The following is a 26,347-nucleotide window of genomic DNA, read 5'->3' as shown; positions in this document are numbered from 1 at the left end:
AGAAAAGAAGCAGAAGGAGCCAAAGGCGCCTGGGGGCAAGCAAAAGGCATCTAACAAAAATCCACACACAGCACGGACCGGGCCCAAATCGCCATGTGTCATATGTAGAGGGGACCACCTCCACCATGATTGTACCAGTATTCCCCGGATACTAAGGGACTGGTCCCCTCGTTTGCACAGTTCGGAAGCGTCAACCTCTGACAACCAGGTTGAATGCTTACCGTTGACCAACGAAAGTGAAGGTTCTAGACGACGAAGGGGAATGAGATTCCCCTGCGAACTGTGTGAAGGCAATCACACCCTCCGCCGTTGTCCCTTTTTAGACGAAGCCAAGAGAGTTTTGGAAGATCAACCGGTTGCACCGTTGCTACTTCCTCCTGGATACCAAAAACTCGCGCCAAGTCCTTCGTTGGTCGAAAATATAGCTGCCCCGCTCATAGGGCCAGCTGAAGTGTCAGTCGCTGAAAGTGAACCTACTGAATCCGGACCGGACGAAAGTCCAAAGGTCGAAACGGCAGTTGACCCGGTTCTCCCTTCAGAAGTTTCATCTTCAAATACCATAGTCACTGAGGATTCATCTTCAGCTGACACCCCTACCGAAGAGAGTAAGGATGACACCGTCCAGATTCTTTTCATCAACACCGATTCTGATGAACATCAGGGCAATGTGCCCACTCCTTTATCGCAGGAAGGAGCATCGTCAGGATCATACCCGGCCGTATATTCGGTCCCACCACCAAGCAACCTGGTTGTGTCCTTTGATTGGAACCAACTAGGCAGACCCCGGTTGCCAGCCAGTATACCATTTAGAATTATAGTCCAAATATACAAAATGGTGATGGCTGGGACTATCATTGATGAAGGGGCATCTGTGAGTATCCTGTCCTCTATTGCTTGGAAAGCACTGGGTTGCCCGGCGCTTTTGCCTGAGATAAGGAATCTCTCGGGTTTTGACAAAGGAACCAGTCAACCATTAGGGATTCTACCTAATGTGCCTATTACATTGAAAGGGAAGGCTGTCAAGATGAATTTGATGGTCGTCCAAGGACCCTTGGATTATAACCTACTCCTTGGACGAGACTACATATATTGCATGGAAGCAATAGTCTCCTCACTCTTTCGAATAATGTGTTTTCCATACGAAGGAAGAATGGTCAAGCTCGTAGACCAACTTTCATTTCTGGGATCACGCATCGCAAATAGTCACATACCTATCCTGAATGGTCTATTTGATCAAGAAAGGTCTCTACCTCCGGTTCTTCTTCCTGATGAGTGCGAGTAATTCGGAAAAGTAGGGCCGGAACCCAGGGGGCATGCATCCTGGTCTGCTGGGGTCAGAGAAAACCTTGGGTGTAAAGTAGAATTTCCACGGGAGAATATGACTAGTCCGTACCCCGTCCCCTCCTTCATCTTCGTAAAACAGAAGAGCCGGCAAGAGTTCTCATGCAGAGGAAGGGGCAGTTAGGAATGGGGTTGTTCTGGAAAAAGATTCTTTTGTTAAAGTTAAGTGTGTGGCGGAGCATCGTCATTCACCTTTGTCTAAATAAGTAGGCTCTGCCAAAGAAGGGGATCCGTTTGCGGCAGCAAGTAGTAACCATCTTTGGGTAAAAGGCAAGCCTCACCCATTAAAACAAATGTTTTAAAGGATAAGTAGGGGCAGCCTCCAAAGAAAGAGATTCTATTGCTGCAACAAATTGTAACCATCTTTGTGTAACCTAATGATAGACATCGCCGAAGAAAGTTTCTGTTTGAAAGGATTAGCAGAACGATCTTTGGGTAACCAGAAAGAGGCAAGCCTCACCCGTTGAAAACAAAGGTTTTTAAACGGAAAAGTAGGGGCGACCTTGAAATTAGACTTTACACCTGGGGGCATGCAAACCTCTTGGAATGCAAGCACGGGCGGCTTTTTAGTTTTTAGGTAGGTCTAACCCCGCTAACCCGTAGATAAGTCGATACCCAGCTTGCACAAAGAGAGGGTATGGAGCAAAGCGTAGGGAGATGAAGCTCCTTAAAAAATAGCAATCTTCCAGGAGACCTTCCTACTTTATGACTGGTAAAAACGAGCAGTTTTGGCATAGTTCATGCTCGTTAAAAAATAAACGCAAAACCGAACAGTTTTAACGCGGACTTCATGCTCGTTAAAAAATAAACATAAGCATGTGAGCAAGCTTCCACCCAGAGTTCAAGCTCATCCAGAAAAAATGAACTGGTAAATAACCATTTGAGACCGTAAATTCATCAGCCATAAAAGCCTTGGTCGTGTTTGTGCACTGTCACCTCCATTTTTCATTTGGCCGATCATTCGCATCCACTTGATTGTTTACCTATTTTGAGGAACAGCTGCGAAGAGTGATTTCACTTAGCCATCCTTGTAATACTGCCGTGATTGGAAAATTCCAACCTGTACCTGGAATCTGCTGCTATCCCTATTTATCACTCGTTCCTCAAAATACGAGTCTTCTTTGAGCTCTTTTCACTGACTCGTAAAATATGAAAAGTTTGCCGAGTTTTGGCCTTCCAGCTTGTTAAAAGGACCGGAAGAGCTATCCCTCCTCTAGATTTTAATCTTTTTGGACCTGAGGGATTATTGCACAAAAAGATCGAGCGCTTGTCTAGTTCGGCTCGATAAAGATATCGAACATTCATCCCTTCTGTATTGTTTTATACTTTTTCGGACTTAAGGGATTAGATGACGAAAAAGGACCCCTGGAGTCCACTTTATGTACGCTTTTCAGACTCTCTAAAAATGAAAAGGACCGAGTTGTCTTTGTCGCTAGACTCGTTAAATACATTAAATAGCGACAAACTTGTCTTTAGATGAGAACGAGTTTCCCTATCGCTAGGCTCGTTAAAACATAGCGATGGGCTTGCCCGAAGGGCAGGTTATAGAACAAGCATATGTTATCCTCCTCAAGCTTGACAAAAATAAAGAGGTACTGGTCAGAAATGACTGGGGAAAAATTGGGAGAACCTCAAAGCTTAATGGTAGCAAGTCTCTCTTGAACATGACACTTTTGCCTCCGTAAATATCGGGTTGGGTTATTATCATTCACCGGTCCCTTCACCATGGTCTCGCCATACCATCCATACATGGGGTAATTCTACCGATCCATCACATCAGTGTCGTTATATGTTCAAGAGATGTCATTCAGAAAGTGTCAACCGGGTCCCATCCACTACCATACATCATCTTTCATCCTTCCATGACCGCCACCCTGAATCATATTTCACAGATCGTTTTCACCATCATCACTAGCTCCGTTCCATGTCACTGATGTGGGATTCATTAAGGCCCTCCTTTGACGGATCACTTCTTGTCGACATCAGCTCATTATCCAAGAAGTTGATCTAGGAGCACCCCCTTAGTACTTTGAAGCTTGCATGCCTCAATGGCAAGTTTCTCACTTCCGGCGATAGGTATACATTAATGACCTTCGACCGAGAGACTTTGCGTGGTGTTCGACGTCAGATCCTATATTCACGCCACGTGAATTGTGCTGCAGTACCTTGAGGGTCATCATCATTATCGGTGATTCCTCTCGTGCTTGTTAACAGTTTACATTATTGACTGGTAATCAAGCGATGTCTTTCCATGTTCGACTTCAAGAAATTCTCACATGGATCGACTTGTACTAGAGTGAAGATCGGACAAGTTTGAAGACCCCGGATCTAGTTTCATCCATCCGGGCTGCGATATATATTCAGGAGATAAAAACATAGACATGTGCAGCAGATGTTCATCCTACTAAAAGGATGATAATTAAAAGCAGAGAATTATCAGTCTATTATCAGACGATCGTCTGTTTATGTACAGCAAATGTATTTATAAAGCTGAGCATGGGAAATGCCCGCATCAGCTAGATCATGAAAAGAAAGTATGAAAAGATAATGTATTGTATTGTATTTTGTTACAGGTCACCTCCCGACGATTGAATGAACTTCGGATCCTCCTAATAAAGCTTTTCACCCGATAAACGACCTCATACTTTAGGGGGCAACTGTTATAGACATTTTTGTGCCTTACAGCATGGAGCATGAAATGTCAATAATCTGAGGGATCCAAAGTCCCTAAACATGTTGTTCCTACCCCTAGAGGAACAAGGTCAGCAAACCACAGCACTTCAGATCAGTTCTCCACTGAAAAACACTCAAAAACAGGTCAATTTTGGATCAAAGCAGCTGCTCCACTAAGCATCTGCGCTGAATGTCAAAAGCTCCATGGTGTACCTGCGCTGCATAGCAAGTGCAACAAAGGCTACATGTGCTGGGCGTACTTTGACATGTGGAGGAATCTTTTCTCAATGTGCCAGTGCCCAGGAAGCTTCCAAAATGACACTTGGATCAGAAGATTCACCTAAGGATGAGTAAAGAGGTTCTAAAACTCCAAGTGGAAGGTAGAAACTCCGAGTGGACTCAAGGACTGAAGAACAACTGGAGTTGAAGAGGACAACAAGTCACACATCAAGCTGACTTATCTTCACTCCAAAACTCTATATAAGGATCTCATCCCATGGGATCTGGGGTCGGGAATTTTGTGCAAAGAATTGCTGTTGGTTTACAGTTGAGAGTATTGGGTGATTGCTTGAGGGAGGTGAAGAGGAGATTTCTTTCCGTCGGGAAGGTGATGCTGGATTGGACCTCTTATGGTTGTATCACCGCCTGAACCTTACTTTCTTCCATTAATAAAGCATTTGAGGTTCTTCTATTCGCATGTGTTTCAATGATGTGTTGTCTTACTTGCGTATTTGATTTATGCTAATCCTTGAATCAATTATGAATGCATGCCTCTTGTAGTTTCCTTTTCTCGTCTTGTTTGCAGGATCTTGTGTAGCTGGGCCCGTGAGAAGACTTGGAGCTGGGAGCAAGCGGCAAAGAGAGAAGATTGGATCGACCATTTGCGCAAGACATCGGTAAGTGGATCTCTTCCTTTCCTCTTTTGCATGTCATAAAGAAGTAATCTTAGATAGCTTTGCTTCAACTGTTGCTAAGGAACTATCACCCTTAGAATGGGATAGGGTCATTCCGTGTTGGATACTTTTCCCCACAACACTCCTAGCAAGTAGTGTTGATACTTCTGGAGTGCATAAAACATATCTAGTCCCTCGCACTCAGTGGTGAAATAGTTCTTCTCTGCTTTAGATAATTTACGACTTGTGAACACGATAGGGTGATCCAAGCCTTCTCCACCATCCTGTGTTAGTACTTCCCCCAGCACTATAGATGACGCATCAACATGGACATGAAACTCCTTCTTCTAGTTCAGGAAGACAAGAATCGACGCAGTAACCATCTTTTCTTTCAATATATCCAGGCTTTTTTTACAGTCATCGTTCCAACAGAACGTGACATCCTTCTTCAACAATTTTTCCATCGTCGCGTTTATCTGGGCATAGTCTTTGATAAACCTTCTGTAATGCCCTATATGTCCTAGAGTAGCATGCAGCTATTTCACACTTCTTGGAGCTTCCAAGTTCAGAATCACCGCGATCTTCGCAGGGTCTACCATCAACGCTTGTCTGCAAACCACGTGCCCCAATAGGTTCCCAAAAGGAACGAGAAACACACACTTCTTAAGGTTGAGCACGATTTGGTATCACCAGTAGGTATCAAAATCAAGTGCAAGCTCTCTACATGGCGCTTAAACAACCCAAATATAGTCCATTCATCACAATAGACCTCCAAGAACTTATGAATATATTCCTTAAATTCCACAACAACCACGCACGAAAAGATGGTCGACGCATCCTTCAATCCAAATGGCATGACAGTATATTGAAAGCAACCCCACTTAACCATGAGGGTTGTTTTGCTCCTATCCTCTGACGTGATTTTTATCTGGTTGTACCCTAAGAACCGATCAGTGAAAGAATATGCTTCCTAACCACCTACATTGTCCAAAACTTCATTCGTGAACATAGTTGGGAATGGATCATGCACACAAGCATCATTCAATTTTCTGAGATCCACACATATCCTTATCTCATCCTTCTAGTTCTTCTCTTGTACCACCATTGGGCTTACCCAATTAGATTCTTCCATAGGCTTAATGATGTGTGCTGCAATCATTTTGTCTAGTTCTATGCAGACCTTCTCCTTGTATTTCAGATTTACGCGATAAGGCCTCTACTTAACTGGCTTCATGTCAGGTTTTAACGTTATCTTCATTACCCCTAATTCTCTGATTATTTCTTTTAAATACGTAAACTTGGTCGGGAATAAGTCTTGATATTTGTGGAGTAATTTAGTGACTTTATCCACCATTGCATCGTCCCAGTAGTCTCTGATCTTTGTGAATTTGGGCTTCGCCTCCATACCAATATTCACCTGCTTAGTCTTTACCGGTGCGGTTATGTCAAGGTTCTCAATCTATGGTCCTTGAACCTCACAGTGGCCTTACGTCTCTGGAATGTTAATTTTCATCCTCTTCTTCAACAGTTACATTATAACATTCCAGTGTGCAACTTAGCTGAGTAGCCCATTTAGGTTGTGCCAAGTCTAAAGGATCATGCAGCATCCTAAAGATGGCGAATTTTACTTCTTGTAGTGCTTCTTCAATACCATCAAACCCGTCCTCAAAATTGAAGGTCATCATGAACCCTTCACGTAGGATATCCCATTTTTCAGTCCCATGGCGAAGCTCTGTTTCTATATACCACTTCATCGATATAACATCTAGGGTATGATAGAACAGGTGCACCCATTCAGGTTGTGGCTTTTCTCCATATGCCTGCGCCCACTTGGCCAGATGCATGCGTGGATCATCCCGTCCATTGTACTTGTCTGTTAATCACGCTTTAGGCTTCCCAAATCATACTCTCATCATTCTCCTACATTCGTGCCAATCATCAAAACTTCCTTTGTGTGTAACTCACCATCTCGTGGGTATAGAGTGCAGTACCTAGCCCAAGGCCTAGAAGTGTTGCTTATCTAGAACCTCCCTTTAAAATGCATCCAAGAAGGTATCTAACTCATTCAGACCATCATAAGTAGGCAAATCTCTTACTTTTGTTGACACGCAGCGCAACGACTTGGTCATCATATTGCAATTCAGTGTAGTTACCTCATGTAACTCAATCTTCCATCACTCTATTACTTCGTTAGAATCCGAAGTAAAGGAGCTCTCGCACTCCCATGTAATCCACCCATCCATGGCGGGATTCACCTAGTCTTGGTCTCATGCTATTATCATGTAGATGTAGTCCAGATCATCATCACTCTCATAGTCGCGAACCGGTTCTGTATAGTGTGATCCTTCAGCAGGGTCTAGGGGTACAATTACGTGCAGTCATTTCTTCTCAAATATCATTTTGCGCTTCTTCATATTAATCACCCCGTTCATGTCAGTAGCCCAATGAATTCCCAAGAGCACGGGGTAGGTATTTCTATCATCAACAATCTCTAACACTTCAAAATATTCAAGTGCGCTCGTTTCCTCAATATCCACAGTTATTCCCTACAATCACCCCATGGGTATAATTTTCTATTGGTTTGGCTACCTTAGCTGAATTGGAGACCATTACAATGCAGGTCTTCCCATTCACTCCCATGTATGTTTTGGTAAAAAATTCACGTTTGATCCCAAATCCAGGATGACTTGATCCATCTCATATTCTCCTATCTGCCCGGTTAGTCTCATTTCTCGTCTCATCCTTGTTTTATGTTTTCCGATCTTCTAGACTATGCGTGGTTCTCTTGGCACAGTCCCAGTGCATCTGTTGATGAGTTCCTGTAACCCTTTCACAGCCTTACTGTCGCGTAGTAAATTCATACAAGTTTCAAGGAACAATGTGAGCATAGATGGGTTCATTTCTGACTTCAGTTTATCTTTTCTTCTGGAAGTGGAGGCATCAGTGAAGCTCTTCTTAGTTTCCATGAAGTTTTCCCAAGCACACTCCAAATCAAACTCAACTTCTTTCGTTAGAGCTTTGCGAACCCAAGTACTCTCTTCTAGCTATTTTCCTTTGTCATATCCCATTGTGATTCCACTTCGGAGCACAATGTTTACATTCGAGTCTTCCTCGTGCAGCTTAGACCTCATCATCTATAGGTTCTCAGTCAGGGGAGGTGGTAGTGCTCCTTTGTTGCGTATCCTAACTATCAGTGTAGGACAATAATTTGTCTCATGATCAAACAACGTGTAGTATTTGCATGATGGGAGCATTGGATTTGTGCAATCACGAAAATAGTGTCCTGACTCTTAGCAATTGTAGAAAATCAAATGTCCATGACCTCTACCAGGTCCTCCTCTACCTTGGCCTCATCCACGCCCCTGAAATCTTGTCCATGCCACTCTTGCATTCTGGTCAAGGGGCCGCATTTTAGCTTAAAATTTGTAGGTGGGAGTTCTATCCATCATCAACTCATAAATTTTGCAAGTACGCTCGTCATGTCCCACCAACCTAGAAAAGTTGCAGAACAATTGCTGCGAATTTTGTGTATACTTCTATAACAAGTGGTAGTTATCCATGGCATGTTTTCCTGCTATTTGGCAGATAGCGTACCACAAATCAGGTGTTGTGCTAGGTCTTTCTTGAGCTTCCATCCTTAAAGGCATCAATCCTCCTCCTGCAAGGTAATTTGTAAAAATCGAGTAGTGGTCTTTGTCATGACCCTTACTCTTGCATTTTACACAACATACTTCTTCGCACACTTCTGGTCAAACCATCCTGTCCTGTTTCAGACTCTGCATCTCAAGGCACAGATTCTTCAACTGCACGTGGATCTACTAAACTCCTAGGTTAGGATCTTGTATCAGGGTCTCATGAATCCTCATGGAAATCTCTAAGGCCTCTGCCTGAGTTTTTATCTTTTGTTGTGATGGCACACTCCTTAAATGTGGTAGTAGCAAAGGTACAAACCACTCGCGATGCTATCTATTTGTCAGATTCATATTGGCTTTTGTGGATCATACATTTTAGCCTCTGATCTAGTTCCCAAGGTGTCTCGCGTGGTAGCATTGTGATCTCTTTGAATCCCACAACCGACTACTCTTCAGACTTAGGCCTGCTAATTAATTCTCTATTTATCGTTGTTTACATATATGTGACTCTCGCATTCAGGTTATTGTTGGAGTACTTAATATACCAGGTCAGTGTGCGATCCTGCAGAGTGCTAGCCAATGTTGCTCTCTTTATATGGTCATTTGTAACTCCTTGCACTTCCCATACAACCCTTACAACGAACTAGAATTCATTCGGATCCTCATTTCCCAAACCTTTAAACATAGGTAGCTTCAATATGTTTTCCATACTAAATTGCGGTGGTGGTGGAGTTGGTATGGGTGAAGATGGAGGTGATGGCAGTGAAGCCGATGGTGGTGTGGGTGGAGGTGGTATTTGCGGAATTCTTTGCCTTATCAGATGGATAGTACTTCGTGGAGAGACCTTCACGAGCTCTTCCTCGTCTCCTCGCAGAGGTGAAATCAAGGGGCTATTTTCTGACCCTTATTTCCTTCGTTCTTGTAAACCTTTCTGCTTTGCATAGCCCAAAACATCAAGGTAACTGCATAACCCTCTTTTCACACAACAACATTTTAATCCAAGTATTCAAAGACTTTACGTACTTACCTCATGTCCCTTTGAGGAAGCGTCACTTTGCCTCACTATAGCTGACTGAGGTGTCAACCACGAACTCAATAACGAATCCTCCTATAATATGATCGAGCCAATTATCAGTGGCGCGGGCGATCTTATCCTCTGATGCATCCAACCTTCACACCAGCTCTAGGGTCCACACAATAGGATAGTCAAGTTTCCACCTTTCTTGGCTATTTTCTAGCTTCGCGATCCACTCGTATAGCTCAGTAAAGAAGGATGCAAAAAATATTTTGTGGATCTCCATATATAGGTAGCTATCTAGCCACTCTTCTTTTGATAGTCACGGGTTTATCTTCTCCTATGCTGTGATCTCATGAATTCTTCTATCCAACTAGCCTTTGATTTGTTTCTTAGTTGGATTCCAATTATACAACATCACACATATCTCATGCAGATTCTGGTCCTATAAATAGGACCATTTATTGGCTTATGGGGGCTTGACCCAGGTTCAAAGTTATTTAGCCAAACAAATCCCTACACTACTGGCCCTTTTAGCATCAGCCCGTGGAGCGTGGGCTGAAGTCTCACTCGAAGCAATATGGAGGGATGCTAGAACCAAGTTTCCACACCCTTGAGATGTCTATGATGTCGGTTTATTCCAACTAAACCTGCCTTTGTGCAGGTCACTTCGTGCTCTGTTCTAACCTTCAATACCTTTGTGATTTGTTACAATCAACTTTCGCACATCCCTAACTAGGGGCTGGAGTCCTTTCGCGCTGCTAGGGCAATGATCTACATTATTTCCCAAACTAATATCTTACTTATCTTCTTAACAGATCTTAGATAACTTCACGTAAACAAATACTCTATCTTGCATTCACTTAATCAATACAGTTAGACTCATTCACACATTATATAAGCATTATAAGTGAAATTCATACCCAATATAACAGATGCATAAACAAGAAACAAATACATAGAAATGATAGAAACTTCTCTTTATTAATACTTCCAGATAAGTACAGACTCAACTCGCCCTACACAATCAGCTGCAGGGGTCTGCGGACCCAGCTATCAACTACTAGGCCTCTGTGCACTCAGTTGCAAGGATCCGCGCACCCAACTATGGACTACTAGGCCTCTGTGCACTCAGTTGCAAAGCCTCTACCTACTCTATGACTCAAAACTAGACTTTATACTTTACAGATCTATCTCGTATACATCATATATTTTCCATATCGTGATCTATTGATTGTTTTAACTAGTTAGAGTCTCGCTCTACTTATACAATCCTATGGTTCGCGGACCATGGGTATATCTTCTACAGCAGGCATTACAATAACAAAATAAGGGTGGACAACCCTATGACTCTTTAATAAGCTACATGCTCCGCGCCCAGAAAATGTGGAGTCTTTGCATTGGAATTACAAAATTGACCAAAATCTGGGCTCTAAGCCCCAAAATGTCCCTTGGGCGATGTCGCGCCCAGCATGGAGTGGTAGACATCCAAACAACACTGAATAGAGAGTTCAGTAGGACTAAATATGAGGCACAGTCAATTGTGGGATTCAAAGAAATTGCGATGCAACCAGGCGAGATGCCTTGGGAGCTAGATCAGAGGTTGAGGTGTATAATCCACAAAGCCAACATGAATTTGACAGATGGACAGATGATTTTTTGGCTTCACTACTGCCACACTTAAGGGTTGCGTTGTCACAACAAAATATAACAACTCAAGTGGAGGCCTTGGAGATTTTCATGAGACTACATGAAACCCTGATGCAAGATCCAAACCTAGGAGTTCAGCAGATCCATGCACAGCTAAAGAACCTATGCCTTGAGATGAAAAGTCTGAAGTAGGACAAGATGGATCGACCAGAGGTGCACGAGGAGGTATGGTGCTTGAAATGAAAGAGTCGGGGGCATGACAAGGACCATTGCCCAATATTTGTGAACTATATTGTAGGAGGGGGACTGATGCCTTTATGGCTAGAAGCTCAAGAAGGACCTAGTGCGGGGCCTACATTATCGTGCCCTATTTTTCAGGTAGTAGGAAAACATGTTTCAGGTAGTAGGAAAACATGCCACGAATAACTGTCATTTGTTGCAGAAGTTTGTACAGGCACCACAACAACTGTTCTACAATTTTTGTAGGTCGGTAGGACATGATGAGTGAAATTGTAGGAGTTATTAATTGATGATGGATAAAACACCAACCTACAGGGTTCAAGCCATAACGCGACACCTTGACCAAAGCACAGGGATGGCACGGACATGATTTCAGGGGTGTAGATGAGGCCAAGACGGGGGAGGACCTAGTAGAGGTCGGGGACAGTTGATTTGCTACAATTGCTGAGGACCAGGAAACTATTCCCGTGATTACACTAACCGAACACGTCCATCATGCAAATATTACACACTGTTTGATCATGAAATGGAAGGTTGTCCTACGCTGATATCTAGGATACGTGATAAAGGGACACTACCACCTTCGCCAACTCAAAACCTTCAGATGATGAGGTCTGAGCCACACAAAGAGGATGCAAATGTAAATATAGTCCTCAGAAGTGGAATCGCGACAGGAGATGACAAGGGGAAACAACCATAAGATAGTACATGGGTTCACAAAGCTCTAGCGAAGGAGGTTGAGTTCGATTTGGAGCATGCATGTGAAACCTTCATGGAAGCTAAGAAGAGCTTCGCTGAGGCCTCCACCTCAGGAAGTAAGAATAAGCTTGAGCAGGAGATGGACCCCTCTATGCTCACAACTTTCCTGGAGACCTGTATGAAGTTATTGCACGATAGTAAGGTTGTGAAGGGGTTATAGGAGCTCATCAATACATGCACTAGATGTTGGGTTATGTTACCTTATTTCCCTATATTATGTTGGGCGAACCTACCTATGGTTTTCGGTCCATGGTTTTGGACGTGATGGTTTTCAGTCCATGGTATTGGATGCTTTGGCTTGTATAAATATGTATTGTAACATTGAAAAGAACATAATGAAAAATAAAGCTGGTAGTCCCAGTTTTGGGATCAAGGGGAAAATCTCTATGTATATGTGTTTTATGTGTTATGCTCTTGTATTGTTTATTTTCTGTGTTTAAGAATTCATATGCAGGTAATTTATGTACGGGGTTAGAAGCTACATTTGGTATCAGAGCTGTTGGCTTCAAGGGGACACCTTTGTTGCTGAGGGGTTTCGCTCGGGCTTGTGGTAGACCTTGTTCAGTGGGAGATTTACGAGATCGATTCTGGTGGTGAAAGAAGATGGTGAGCAGTGGAAAGATAAAGATCGAGAAATTTAATGGTTAGAGTTTTGAGTTGTGGAAACTCAAGATGGAGGATCTGTTGGTGGATAAAGATTAGTGGATCGCGGTAGATCCGGGTACTAAACCAACGGGAGTGTCCAATCAAGAATGGAAGAAGTTGGATCGAAAGGAAAAGAGCACAATATGATTGTGTGTCTCAGATTCAGTATTGCTGAATGTATCAGGGGAAGCTACGATGAAGGTTTTGTGGGACAAGTTAGGGACTTTGTACCAATCTAAGTCTCTGGTGAATAAATTGTTCCTGAGGAAAAGGCTATATAACCTGAGGATGAAATATGGAGACTCGGTGACAGAGCATCTGAACTCATTTAATACTGTGGTAAGTCAGTTAGCATCTGTTGATATTAAATTTTCAGATGAAGATAAGTGCATCAGTTTGTTGTGTTCTCTACCAGATTCGTGGGATAGTCTGGTTATTGCAATAGGTAGCAATGCAACTGCCTTGTATTTTGTTGAAATAGTCTCATCCTTGCTGACGGAGGAGATGAGATGGAAAAATATGGAGAGACAGAATGGTGATGCCTTGTCTATACAAGGACGATCCCATAATAGAAGCAAAAATAAGTCATCAAGTGGGAGATCTAAATCTAGAGGGAGATCTAAATCTCGAGGAAAATATGTAAAGGTGGTGTGCTGGAAATGTGGGAAGGAAGGGCACTACAAAAAGGATTGTAAATCTAAATCTCCTGATAAAGGAAAGGGATCTGATGATGCTCCTTCTGCAGAGGTGAAAACCACCTCAGATGAAGGTGGGATGTGTACTTGGCTTCTTCAAGTACACATGTAGATCATGAGGCATGGTTGATTGACTCATGTGCATCCTTTCACTTCACTCCCCATAGAGAGTGGTACTGCAAGTGTGATAAATATGATGGTGGTGATGTCTTCTTAGGGGATGATGGGAAGGCTAGAATCATTGTTCGTGGAAAAGTAAAGTTGAAGGTGCAAGGTAGAAGGGTTAGAACACTTCCAGGTGTTCTGCATATTCCTGCATTAGCCAGAAATCTGATTTCTATAAGCAAGTTGGATGATGTAGGTGTAAAAATAGTGTTCGAGAAGCATACCTGCAAGATGGTTTGAGGAGCACTAGTATTGATGAGGGGAGTCCAGACTGGAACTCTGTATAAGCTGAAAGGTAGCACTGTTATTGATGGGTGCAATAGTTCTATGGTTCCTGAAAGTGGAGCAGAAAATCTAGTGGTCTCTGGAGAGAAGACCATGCCATGGCATCAAAGGCTTGGACATATTGGAGGGACGGGCCTTCAAATACTCCATGGTAAAGGTATGGTAGAAGGTATGAGTAATAGCTCTCCCGATTTTCATTTCTGTGAAAAATTGTGTATATGGGAAGCAGAATCGGGTGAGTTTCCCCTCTGGTGGTAAGGGGGCGAAACAGATATTAGAGCTTGTGCACAATGATGTGTTTGGACTTGTGAAGGTTCCATCACTGGGTAATTCTGTGTACTATGTATCATTTATAGATGACTTCTCAAGGAATACATGGATATATTTCCTTAAGAAGAAATCTGAAGTCTTTGACAGGTTTAAAGAATTTAAGGCTCTGGTGGAAAACCAGACAAAGAAGAAGATAAAGGTGCTAATGATAGATAAGGTGGAGAGTTTTGCAGTAAAGAATTTGAAGAATTCTGTAAGAAGTGTGGTATAGCACGGTAGAATACTACTCCATATACACTGTTATCACTGAAAATGCTGTAGTTAAAAATTTTTAGCCTAGTTTAAAGACCAGGGTGTGTTCGCAGTGCCTGAATTCTTTTAGCAGTTTCGCAGCGCATAAATTCGTTAGCAGTTTAGCAGCGCCATCTGTTTTAGTGATTTCGTAGCAAAATCACTAACCTTGCACTGGCTGCGCTACCAAATTGGGAATTTTCCCGAAACCATTGCCATTTTCACCAGCGGTCATGTTATCAAAATCCACTGAGTTATGCATGAGTATAGGCTTGAAAATAAACAACTCAGACATTCCGATGATGTTCTGAACTATAGGCAGGATACATATGGCTCCTTTAGTGGGCTATTTCTCCCAGCCTGTTGCAGATGGTCTTGACCCAAGATTGCTTGTGACCCTTGGAACAAAGGCAGTCAGCACAACAAGGAATATCTTTATTAACACACATGAACAATCACCAAACAAAGTAATGTAAACTACAGGTGGTATTCTTGATAGTCTTACTTATTGGCTAAATCTTGAAGATTTCTCAGCTAATGCTCGGATGAAAAGGCCCATTTAAGCCAAAGGAATATGTTAGAGTATCTTTGATTACAGAGGATAACGGAGGTTTTCTGCTGCTTTGGATTGAGTATAGTTTCGAGGAGAATGCAGGATTGCTGGTTGCTTCATGCCAACAGGTTGTGAGTCTATGATGTATTTCAGAGGACAGTCGAAAACCTGCAAGCTCAATTGTTGAGACATTTAAATTAGTCATGAAGCATGTAAAGATGCAAGTTTTGATATATTTTATGCTCAAGTATGCAATGGTCATATTGTTTCCTGAGTCGGGTGTTGTCACAGCATACTACCAGAAGCTATTGAAGGAGCTGGAACATTGGCTCAAGTGTTTACAGATGGGAAGATCACATTCAGTGTCATAAAAATGTTTGCCATAATGTTTGCGCAGGGGAGTGTTCACTTCTTAGAGAATTAAAGGTTTTAATGGAACACTGGAATCTCTGAATAATCCTGTAGATTAACGCCTTGATGTTGGGATGGATGGAGCAAACAGTGCAAAGCACTGACTTACTGGCAATAGTGTATGCGGAAAAGGCTGCAGTTTGGCCTGTTTCATCACTTCTGGAATCAACTGCACAAGAGTCTTCGAGAGTGAACAATTCTAATCAAAAGCAAGAGACAAAATGGCCAGAGCAATCTGAAGAACTATTAGGGTTGATTGTCGATTCTCTCAAGGCATTCGATGGTGTAGTTCCCCACGGTGGTCCAGAACCGAGACAGAGGTCACAACTCAGAAAATTGCTCTTGTTTTAGATAAGGCTCCAAAACATTTGCAACCAGATATTTTTGCTTTGGTGACAAAGTTGACAGTTATTTCAGAACATTTATTGGCTGCTTAAGCATTATTGGATCGACTTAAAGAACCAGATACGTAGCTTGAGCTGTGGTTACCTGTTCATGCCGCATTAAGAAAGTTACAAATTGGGAATGGTATCCAGGAACACATTCCGTTTCAAGTTCTGGAGTTGCTGATAGATACAAATCTCTCAGCAAATGCAATGTTAATGAAGGAGTTTTTCCCAAATGATACGTGTCAACATACGGGTCTATATGGGAGCACCGTTTTCATATTATGGCTGAGGACTATTAAAATGGGCCGGTGGAGATTTCTTCTGCTGTGGGTAAAACCGATTATGGATAAGTAATAATATACGTGTCAATTATATGACACATGGCCTCTACAACAGCGCGCCGGATTGTGGATCATGTTTGTGGAATTGCCGGGTGTTATAGATCATTCTGTTCATGCGCAAATGGAGGAAGACAAATTGAGCCATTGACACAAGATATCTAAACTCTTTCTTTCTCGCCTTTGATTTGCGTTGTTGGGACTGTTTTGCCGGAGTTTATCAAGTGGGGACAGAGGGCGAAATTGATGCTTAGTGGAATGAGTGCATTCACCCTGAAAAATGCGGGTTCCATGGAACACGTGAGATTTTTACGGAGTTGGTTCGCCAAACAAGGAAATTCCAAGGACGCAGAGGATGAATAAAATTTTCAGAGAAAATATTGACTTCTTGTTTGAACTCTTTGAGTCTCATGATCTCTGTGCCGTTGTGGAGTTGCAACAACTGTTAGACGTTTTGAGACTCACTTATCAGTTCCTAGCAGAACGTTTATCAATGGACACATACAATGTTATGCTAAATGAGATGTCAGAGAACATCTCCCTTGTCTCTTTTGCTGGTCGCTTTGCCTTGCAGGTTTTTTACAGAGATGCAAAATGATTTCTTGGTAAATTTTGTCTTCTGTAATACTACCCAGCGTTATATTCGCCCATTGAAAGTGTGCCAAAGACCAGTTCAGCGGACACCTGTTCCACATGGGAAGTCCAGTTTTTATTGCTGCTCTTTGAGAGGTGTTTGACTGTATATCCTAATTTTGAAATCACTAAGAATAACATGACTATAGCCCTTACAGACCTTGGTACAAAGGTGAAGCGTGAAGGAGATATACATCAGAGTATAACTCATTACAAGAAGGGAATTGTAGGGGCCCGTTTACAGCATTTTGTCTTCTCTACAAATTTTTTACCATGAAGTTGACAGTGAAGCAAATACATGGGCTTCTTAAGCACGAGGATTCTCCATACATGAGATGTAGTGGTTTCCTGTACTTGCATTATGTTGCAGATCCTAAGACGTTATGGGTTTGGGTTGAGCCTTATGTTAAGGACGAGGAGGAATTTTCTCCAGGATCAAATGGAAGGATGACCACAATGGGTGTTTATGTTCATGATTTACTTCTAGGCCAGTACTATTTCGATACACTTTTTCCTCACATACCGGTACCTATCATGTGTCAAATTACTGCTCATTTGGAATGAATGAATCCTCCCACTCGGCATGCAGGAGTGACTGGTGATACTAATCACTATGGATCAGATGACACTGCCCGAAGGCCACCATCAGTTAAAGCTGCTTTATCTGTGTAATTTGGCCAGCATGCACCACATTGTGCTTCTACCCGAGATGCCTCACCTGTGTGTCGAATACTGCCTCGTGACAGGAATGGCAGTGATGCTATTTCAAAATCAACCAATGGTGATCGTTATCACGACAGAGAGAGGAGCAGGGATCTTGTTAGGGATTATTAAAAGTACAGTAGAATTTATTATGCATATCACAAGACTGTGTTTTTGAAATCACACAGCAGTTTCGTAGCGCGCTACGAAACTGCTGTAGGTGATGATTTTAAACACAGAGCAGCTATGATGGTGAAGATGATTGAGAAACTTGAAAGAAAGACACTTGTTTATCAGTATAACCTACAGCACATCCAATATGTGGCAGTCCGCTCTATTTTAGTCAATTAAGGATAAAAGGTAAGCTCTTTTAGGTTCGAATATGATGAGGCAAAGCAAAGACTGACAGACAGGAAAAGTTTCCTATATTTTAGGATGATGGAAAACATATTATATTAAGAGCCAATTAGCAACTGCAGACACCTGTTCAGCTCATAAGGTTTCCAGTTTATTTGAAAGATGTGGTGATATGCGTTGTTCAGGAAGAATTAAAGAACAGTGGACATGTTTTTAAAGTGATGAAGAGTGATGGGAGACAGAAGCCGTGAAAACAGAGCACCTTCCTTGGTTAATTAATGAAGCCATCTATGTGACTGGAATCCAAGGCCAACTCATTTAGTGTACTTTCCTTCAAGACACCTCAACCCAAGCAGCAAAGGACATGTGTCAAAAGCCAGAAAAGCATCATGCGACAAGGAGCAAAGATTTAGGATTTTGATTAAATGAAAACCATTTGTGATTTCAGTTTAGCCATTATGTAATTAATAGATTAGTTATGCAATAGATAGGGATAATGAATAGCCACCTTCGAGGCTCCCCTCATGCTGGAGGAGGAAGCTCGAGGTGGATAAGTTTGTTTGCCTATAAAAGGCTTAGATTAGAATGTAGAAAGGGTTGGATACTTAATAGAAAAAGTGTGTTGTTTTGGGCCACTGTAAGATCTTTTTTGACAGTAATAGTTAAACAGAGTTATTCTCTTCTCAAGATTCTCGAAGGATTGTCATGGTCAAATGAAGTGATGATGTGTTATACCTTATGTTATTTTATGGTTTTGTTGTATGCAATCACTCAGAATTCATACTTATATGCTCTGACTTCCTGTGTATACAGCAAGCTATGTGTGGTGGAATATGTTTGACTTGTAATGCTAAGAGCCTTGATTTCTATGAGATCACTGTGTTTTTCTTGTCTACTTGATATTATAGACTCCATAGCCCAATGAGATATCTTTTGGTGTGTTTCCAACCAGTTATGTTTTCATAAGTAAATAAAGAGTTAGCCATCTAGTGTTTGAAGGATTTTATTAAGAGTTGTGAGAGAGCCCTCTCTGATTAGGAAGGCTAATTCCTAATCTAAAGTTTGGTCTGAAACAGTTACATGAGACCTTGCTTGGTTGCAGTCCCTAGTACTGGTTTTGTGATAACATTTTGGTGCGTCTGCCGGGAGCTTAAGATTGGATTTCTGAAGGTAGCAGGAGTTCAAATGATTTTCAAGGCTGCAAAACTACCTTGGCGACTCCACACATCAACGAACAAATTAGAAGGTGACTCCACTGCTAGAAGATCAGTAGCTTGATGAAGTTTCAAGATGGATTCCACTGCGAGAAAGAATGCCAGGTATGCTCCTATGAATCGGTCTCATATCCCTGGTTTTCCAAATCCTATGCCAAAGGTTGATTGGTTAGATGATCTTCCAATATTTAAAGATGAAAAGAAGGATGATGCTGCTCTCCATTTGGTTAAGTTTCACTTACATGTACGCAGTCTTAAGGTTCATTTCCCTGAAGATTGTCTCATGAGGATGTTTATGGCTACTTTAGAAGGAGAGGCATGGTCTTGGTATAAAGGTTTGGAAAATGATTCATTATCTTCTCTTGCTGATTTCCATGATGCGTTCTGTGAAATGTATAAAGAATGTTATCCTTCTTTGTTGCTGCTCAAAGATTGCTGTAGGCATTCTTTGAATCTTATTCAGTACTTGGAGGATTGTTATGATGATGATGAATTTACAGATGAAGAAATTTTAGAGGCTCTCCATGACAATGTTTTTCAGCACCAAGAAGAAGGTATAACACTCCATGAAGCGCCGCATGAAGAGCAACAAGAGTTTACCTGTGAAAACCATGTTTTATCTTTTGATATTGATGTAGAGATGCAGCAAATTTGTCAGGCTTCAGATCATAATGAAGACGGAATTAATTGCACTCAGCAAGAAGAAATATTGGAGGAAATTTTCTATGACCCTCAGGCAGAGGAAAAGCTTGCTCAATTTTGTAATTCCTTGCAGCAGCTTACCCCAAATAATAATCATAATAGTGAGGAAAATTCCATTGTTTGTTGGAATGATTCAGAAAAGCAACTGGATAGCTTGTCAAATAGAAAAGTGGATAGTACATCAGAGGAGTCTTGTGTGGTTGAGAATCAGGGGCCTGAAAATGAAGAGTGTTATCATGATCATTATTTTCAGCAGCTTTCTATGATAGAACACAAGGAGATTACGCTGGTTCCTTTCTCTTTCACGATTGAGGAACTGAACACGGTGGTTGAAGATCAGTTTGTACAGCTGGAAAGTTTCGAGAAAAGACAAGCTGATCATGTGTTCTGGGATCCTATAGCTGATTATATGGAAGAGTTTTACTCTCCAGTATTTCAGTTGTTCAAAGAAGATCAGAGACAATTTCAGTGGCAGCGGTCTTTACACTATCACATTGGCTCTGAAATCCGATACAGTCAAAGGACTCAAATGTCAGATAAGATGAATGATTGGCTACATTGGAAATATCATGTTGCTTGAGCTACAAGTGGAGTTTGCAGCTGATAGGGTAGGTAGGTAGATTGCAAATAAGCTCAAGGTTGGCTGAGCATTTATTTTTCAGTAGCAGTAGTTTCTTTCTCCTACAGTCATGCTTGTCAAGCAAATTTTTGTTTGTTACAAATGGGTAAGGCACTGGAGCTGCGTGTTCTTAGCGCACCACAAGGGCACACTATCCCTAGTGGAGCCACTGTTATCACTGAAAATGCTGTAGTTAAAAAATTTTAGCCTAGTTTAAAGACCAGGGTGTGTTCGCAGTGCCTGAATTCTTTTAGCAGTTTCGCAGCGCATAAATTCGTTAGCAGTTTAGCAGCGCCATCTGTTTTAGTGATTTCGTAGCAAAATCACTAACCTTGCACTGGCTGCGCTACCAAATTGGGAATTTTCCCGAAACCATTGCCATTTTCACCAGCGGTCATGTTATCAAAATCCACTGAGTTATGCATGAGTATAGGCTTGAAAATAAACAACTCAGACATTCCGATGATGTTCTGAACTATAGGCAGGATACATATGGCTCCTTTAGTGGGCTATTTCTCCCAGCCTGTTGCAGATGGTCTTGACCCAAGATTGCTTGTGACCCTTGGAACAAAGGCAGTCAGCACAACAAGGAATATCTTTATTAACACACATGAACAATCACCAAACAAAGTAATGTAAACTACAGGTGGTATTCTTGATAGTCTTACTTATTGGCTAAATCTTGAAGATTTCTCAGCTAATGCTCGGATGAAAAGGCCCATTTAAGCCAAAGGAATATGTTAGAGTATCTTTGATTACAGAGGATAACAGAGGTTTTCTGCTGCTTTGGATTGAGTATAGTTTCGAGGAGAATGCAGGATTGCTGGTTGCTTCATGCCAACAGGTTGTGAGTCTATGATGTATTTCAGAGGACAGTCGAAAACCTGCAAGCTCAATTGTTGAGACATTTAAATTAGTCATGAAGCATGTAAAGATGCAAGTTTTGATATATTTTATGCTCAAGTATGCAATGGTCATATTGTTTCCTGAGTCGGGTGTTGTCACAGCATACTACCAGAAGCTATTGAAGGAGCTGGAACATTGGCTCAAGTGTTTACAGATGGGAAGATCACATTCAGTGTCATAAAAATGTTTGCCATAATGTTTGCGCAGGGGAGTGTTCACTTCTTAGAGAATTAAAGGTTTTAATGGAACACTGGAATCTCTGAATAATCCTGTAGATTAACGCCTTGATGTTGGGATGGATGGAGCAAACAGTGCAAAGCACTGACTTACTGGCAACAGTGTATGCGGAAAAGGCTGCAGTTTGGCCTGTTTCATCACTTCTGGAATCAACTGCACAAGAGTCTTCGAGAGTGAACAATTCTAATCAAAAGCAAGAGACAAAATGGCCAGAGCAATCTGAAGAACTATTAGGGTTGATTGTCAATTCTCTCAAGGCATTCGATGGTGTAGTTCCCCACGGTGGTCCAGAACCGAGACAGAGGTCACAACTCAGAAAATTGCTCTTGTTTTAGATAAGGCTCCAAAACATTTGCAACCAGATATTTTTGCTTTGGTGACAAAGTTGACAGTTATTTCAGAACATTTATTGGCTGCTTAAGCATTATTGGATCGACTTAAAGAACCAGATACGTAGCTTGAGCTGTGGTTACCTGTTCATGCCGCATTAAGAAAGTTACAAATTGGGAATGGTATCCAGGAACACATTCCGTTTCAAGTTCTGGAGTTGCTGATAGATACAAATCTCTCAGCAAATGCAATGTTAATGAAGGAGTTTTTCCCAAATGATACGTGTCAACATACGGGTCTATATGGGAGCACCGTTTTCATATTATGGTTGAGGACTATTAAAATGGGCCGGTGGAGATTTCTTCTGCTGTGGGTAAAACCGATTATGGATAAGTAATAATATACGTGTCAATTATATGACACATGGCCTCTACAACAGCGCGCCGGATTGTGGATCATGTTTGTGGAATTGCCGGGTGTTATAGATCATTCTGTTCATGCGCAAATGGAGGAAGACAAATTGAGCCATTGACACAAGATATCTAAACTCTTTCTTTCTCGCCTTTGATTTGCGTTGTTGGGACTGTTTTGCCGGAGTTTATCAAGTGGGGACAGAGGGCGAAATTGATGCTTAGTGGAATGAGTGCATTCACCCTGAAAAATGCGGGTTCCATGGAACACGTGAGATTTTTACGGAGTTGGTTCGCCAAACAAGGAAATTCCAAGGACGCAGAGGATGAATAAAATTTTCAGAGAAAATATTGACTTCTTGTTTGAACTCTTTGAGTCTCATGATCTCTGTGCCGTTGTGGAGTTGCAACAACTGTTAGACGTTTTGAGACTCACTTATCAGTTCCTAGCAGAACGTTTATCAATGGACACATACAATGTTATGCTAAATGAGATGTCAGAGAACATCTCCCTTGTCTCTTTTTCTGGTCGCTTTGCCTTGCAGGTTTTTTACAGAGATGCAAAATGATTTCTTGGTAAATTTTGTCTTCTGTACTACTACCCAGCGTTATATTCGCCCATTGAAAGTGTGCCAAAGACCAGTTCAGCGGACACCTGTTCCACATGGGAAGTCCAGTTTTTATTGCTGCTCTTTGAGAGGTGTTTGACTGTATATCCTAATTTTGAAATCGCTAAGAATAACATGACTATAGCCCTTACAGACCTTGGTACAAAGGTGAAGCGTGAAGGAGATATACATCAGAGTATAACTCATTACAAGAAGGGAATTGTAGGGGCCCGTTTACAGCATTTTGTCTTCTCTACAAATTTTTTACCATGAAGTTGACAGTGAAGCAAATACATGGGCTTCTTAAGCACGAGGATTCTCCATACATGAGATGTAGTGGTTTCCTGTACTTGCGTTATGTTGCAGATCCTAAGACGTTATGGGTTTGGGTTGAGCCTTATGTTAAGGACGAGGAGGAATTTTCTCCAGGATCAAATGGAAGGATGACCACAATGGGTGTTTATGTTCATGATTTACTTCTAGGCCAGTACTATTTCGATACACTTTTTCCTCACATACCGGTACCTATCATGTGTCAAATTACTGCTCATTTGGAATGAATGAATCCTCCCACTCGGCATGCAGGAGTGACTGGTGATACTAATCACTATGGATCAGATGACACTGCCCGAAGGCCACCATCAGTTAAAGCTGCTTTATCTGTGTAATTTGGCCAGCATGCACCACATTGTGCTTCTACCCGAGATGCCTCACCTGTGCGTCGAATACTGCCTCGTGACAGGAATGGCAGTGATGCTATTTCAAAATCAACCAATGGTGATCGTTATCACGACAGAGAGAGGAGCAGGGATCTTGTTAGGGATTATTAAAAGTACAGTAGAATTTATTATGCATATCACAAGACTGTGTTTTTGAAATCACACAGCAGTTTCGTAGCGCGCTACGAAACTGCTGTAGGTGATGATTTTAAACACAGAGCAGCTATGATGGTGAAGATGATTGAGAAACTTGAAAGAAAGACACTTGTTTATCAGTATAACCTACAGCACATCCAATATGTGGCAGTCCGCTCTATTTTAGTCAATTAAGGATAAAAGGTAAGCTCTTTTAGGTTCGAATATGATGAGGCAAAGCAAAGACTGACAGACAGGAAAAGTTTCCTATATTTTAGGATGATGGAAAACATATTATATTAAGAGCCAATTAGCAACTGCAGACACCTGTTCAGCTCATAAGGTTTCCAGTTTATTTGAAAGATGTGGTGATATGCGTTGTTCAGGAAGAATTAAAGAACAGTGGACATGTTTTTAAAGTGATGAAGAGTGATGGGAGACAGAAGCCGTGAAAACAGAGCACCTTCCTTGGTTAATTAATGAAGCCATCTATGTGACTGGAATCCAAGGCCAACTCATTTAGTGTACTTTCCTTCAAGACACCTCAACCCAAGCAGCAAAGGACATGTGTCAAAAGCCAGAAAAGCATCATGCGACAAGGAGCAAAGATTTAGGATTTTGATTAAATGAAAACCATTTGTGATTTCAGTTTAGCCATTATGTAATTAATAGATTAGTTATGCAATAGATAGGGATAATGAATAGCCACCTTCGAGGCTCCCCTCATGCTGGAGGAGGAAGCTCGAGGTGGATAAGTTTGTTTGCCTATAAAAGGCTTAGATTAGAATGTAGAAAGGGTTGGATACTTAATAGAAAAAGTGTGTTGTTTTGGGCCACTGTAAGATCTTTTTTGACAGTAATAGTTAAACAGAGTTATTCTCTTCTCAAGATTCTCGAAGGATTGTCATGGTCAAATGAAGTGATGATGTGTTATACCTTATGTTATTTTATGGTTTTGTTGTATGCAATCACTCAGAATTCATACTTATATGCTCTGACTTCCTGTGTATACAGCAAGCTATGTGTGGTGGAATATGTTTGACTTGTAATGCTAAGAGCCTTGATTTCTATGAGATCACTGTGTTTTTCTTGTCTACTTGATATTATAGACTCCATAGCCCAATGAGATATCTTTTGGTGTGTTTCCAACCAGTTATGTTTTCATAAGTAAATAAAGAGTTAGCCATCTAGTGTTTGAAGGATTTTATTAAGAGTTGTGAGAGAGCCCTCTCTGATTAGGAAGGCTAATTCCTAATCTAAAGTTTGGTCTGAAACAGTTACATGAGACCTTGCTTGGTTGCAGTCCCTAGTACTGGTTTTGTGATAACATACACCTCGGAAAAATAGAGTTGCAGAAAGAATGAACAATACATTGATGGAAAGGGCAAGAAGCATGCTTAGTGGTGCCGGTTTAGGACAAGAATTCTGGACAGAGGCGGTGGAGACAGCATGTTACCTTGTCAACAGATCACCTTCATCAACGTTGAGGATAAAAATCCACAAGAGGTATGGACTGGTAAGAAACTCTCTCTTTCACATATGATGGTATTTGGATGTGATGCATATGTACATGTTCCAAAGGAGAAACGAACCAAGTTGGATAGTAAATCTGAAAAGCGCATCTTTATTGGGTATAAGGATGATTTAAAGGGTTATAGGCTTTGGAACCCAGCAACAAGGAAGGTTGTGTACAACCGAGATGTGGTGTTCAGAAAGGTAAAAGATGTTATTAAACATGAATTCCAACCAAAGGAACCTGAGAATCAAACCCTACAGTAGAGGAGGAGTTAGATGATGAAGAGCCACAAACCTCGGGTGTGAGAAGATCAGTTCGAGAAAGAAGGCATTGAGAAAGGTATAGTCCATCTACTTTTTGTTCAAATTTTGCTTTACCTATTACTGATGATGATACCAGAACTGTGAAGGAAGTAGTAGATCAGAGGATAGAAAACCTTGGAAAGAGGCCATGGTTGATGAAATGGCATCTTTGCACAAAAATCAGGCTTGGGATCTGGTGGAGTTCCCGACTGGAAGGAAGCCCATTAGCAGCAAATGGGTGTTCAAGAAGAATACAAATGCAAAAGGAAAGGTGAAGAAATACAAAGCTCGGTTGGTAGCAAAAGGTTATTCCTAGGTGTCGGGAATTGATTTTGGTAATATTTTTTCTCTTGTTGCAAAGGTAACTTCTATTAGATTACTTTTATCTATTTCTACTGCTTTTGATTTTGAGGTAGAATAGATGGATGTGAAGACTTAATTTCTTCATGGGGATCTGGAATAAGAGATCTACATGAAGCAACCTAAAGGCTTTGCGATGAAGGGTAAGAAAGAACTGGTATGCAAGTTAAAGAAGTCTATGTATGGGTTAAAACAATCACCAAGGATGTGGTATCAGAAATTTGATACATTTATAGGGGAACTTGGCTTCACTAGAAGAAAAGCAGATCATTGTGTGTATTTTAAATTAATTGGTGACCGTGTTATTTATCTGGTCTTGTATGTGGATGATATGTTGCTGGTTGGAAATGAC

At 41.5% G+C, this 26,347-nt stretch overlaps 1 pseudogene; it reads left to right on the top strand.

Annotated features, from left to right (window-relative positions):
* The first annotated feature begins 23,232 nt into the window (after nt 1-23,232).
* On the top strand, nt 23,233-23,793 carry LOC149266302 (pre-mRNA splicing factor SR-like 1 pseudogene; annotated as a pseudogene).
* Nucleotides 23,794-26,347: the final 2,554 nt, after the last annotated feature.

The sequence above is a fragment of the Pinus tabuliformis genome, chromosome 6, assembly GCF_031772625.1.
Source record: "Pinus tabuliformis cultivar Carrire ecotype Pingquan chromosome 6, CPIR1, whole genome shotgun sequence".
Lineage (NCBI taxonomy): Eukaryota > Viridiplantae > Streptophyta > Pinopsida > Pinales > Pinaceae > Pinus > Pinus tabuliformis.
The sequence above is the reverse complement of the archived record's forward strand: the minus strand, read 5'-3'. Positions and strand labels throughout refer to the sequence as shown.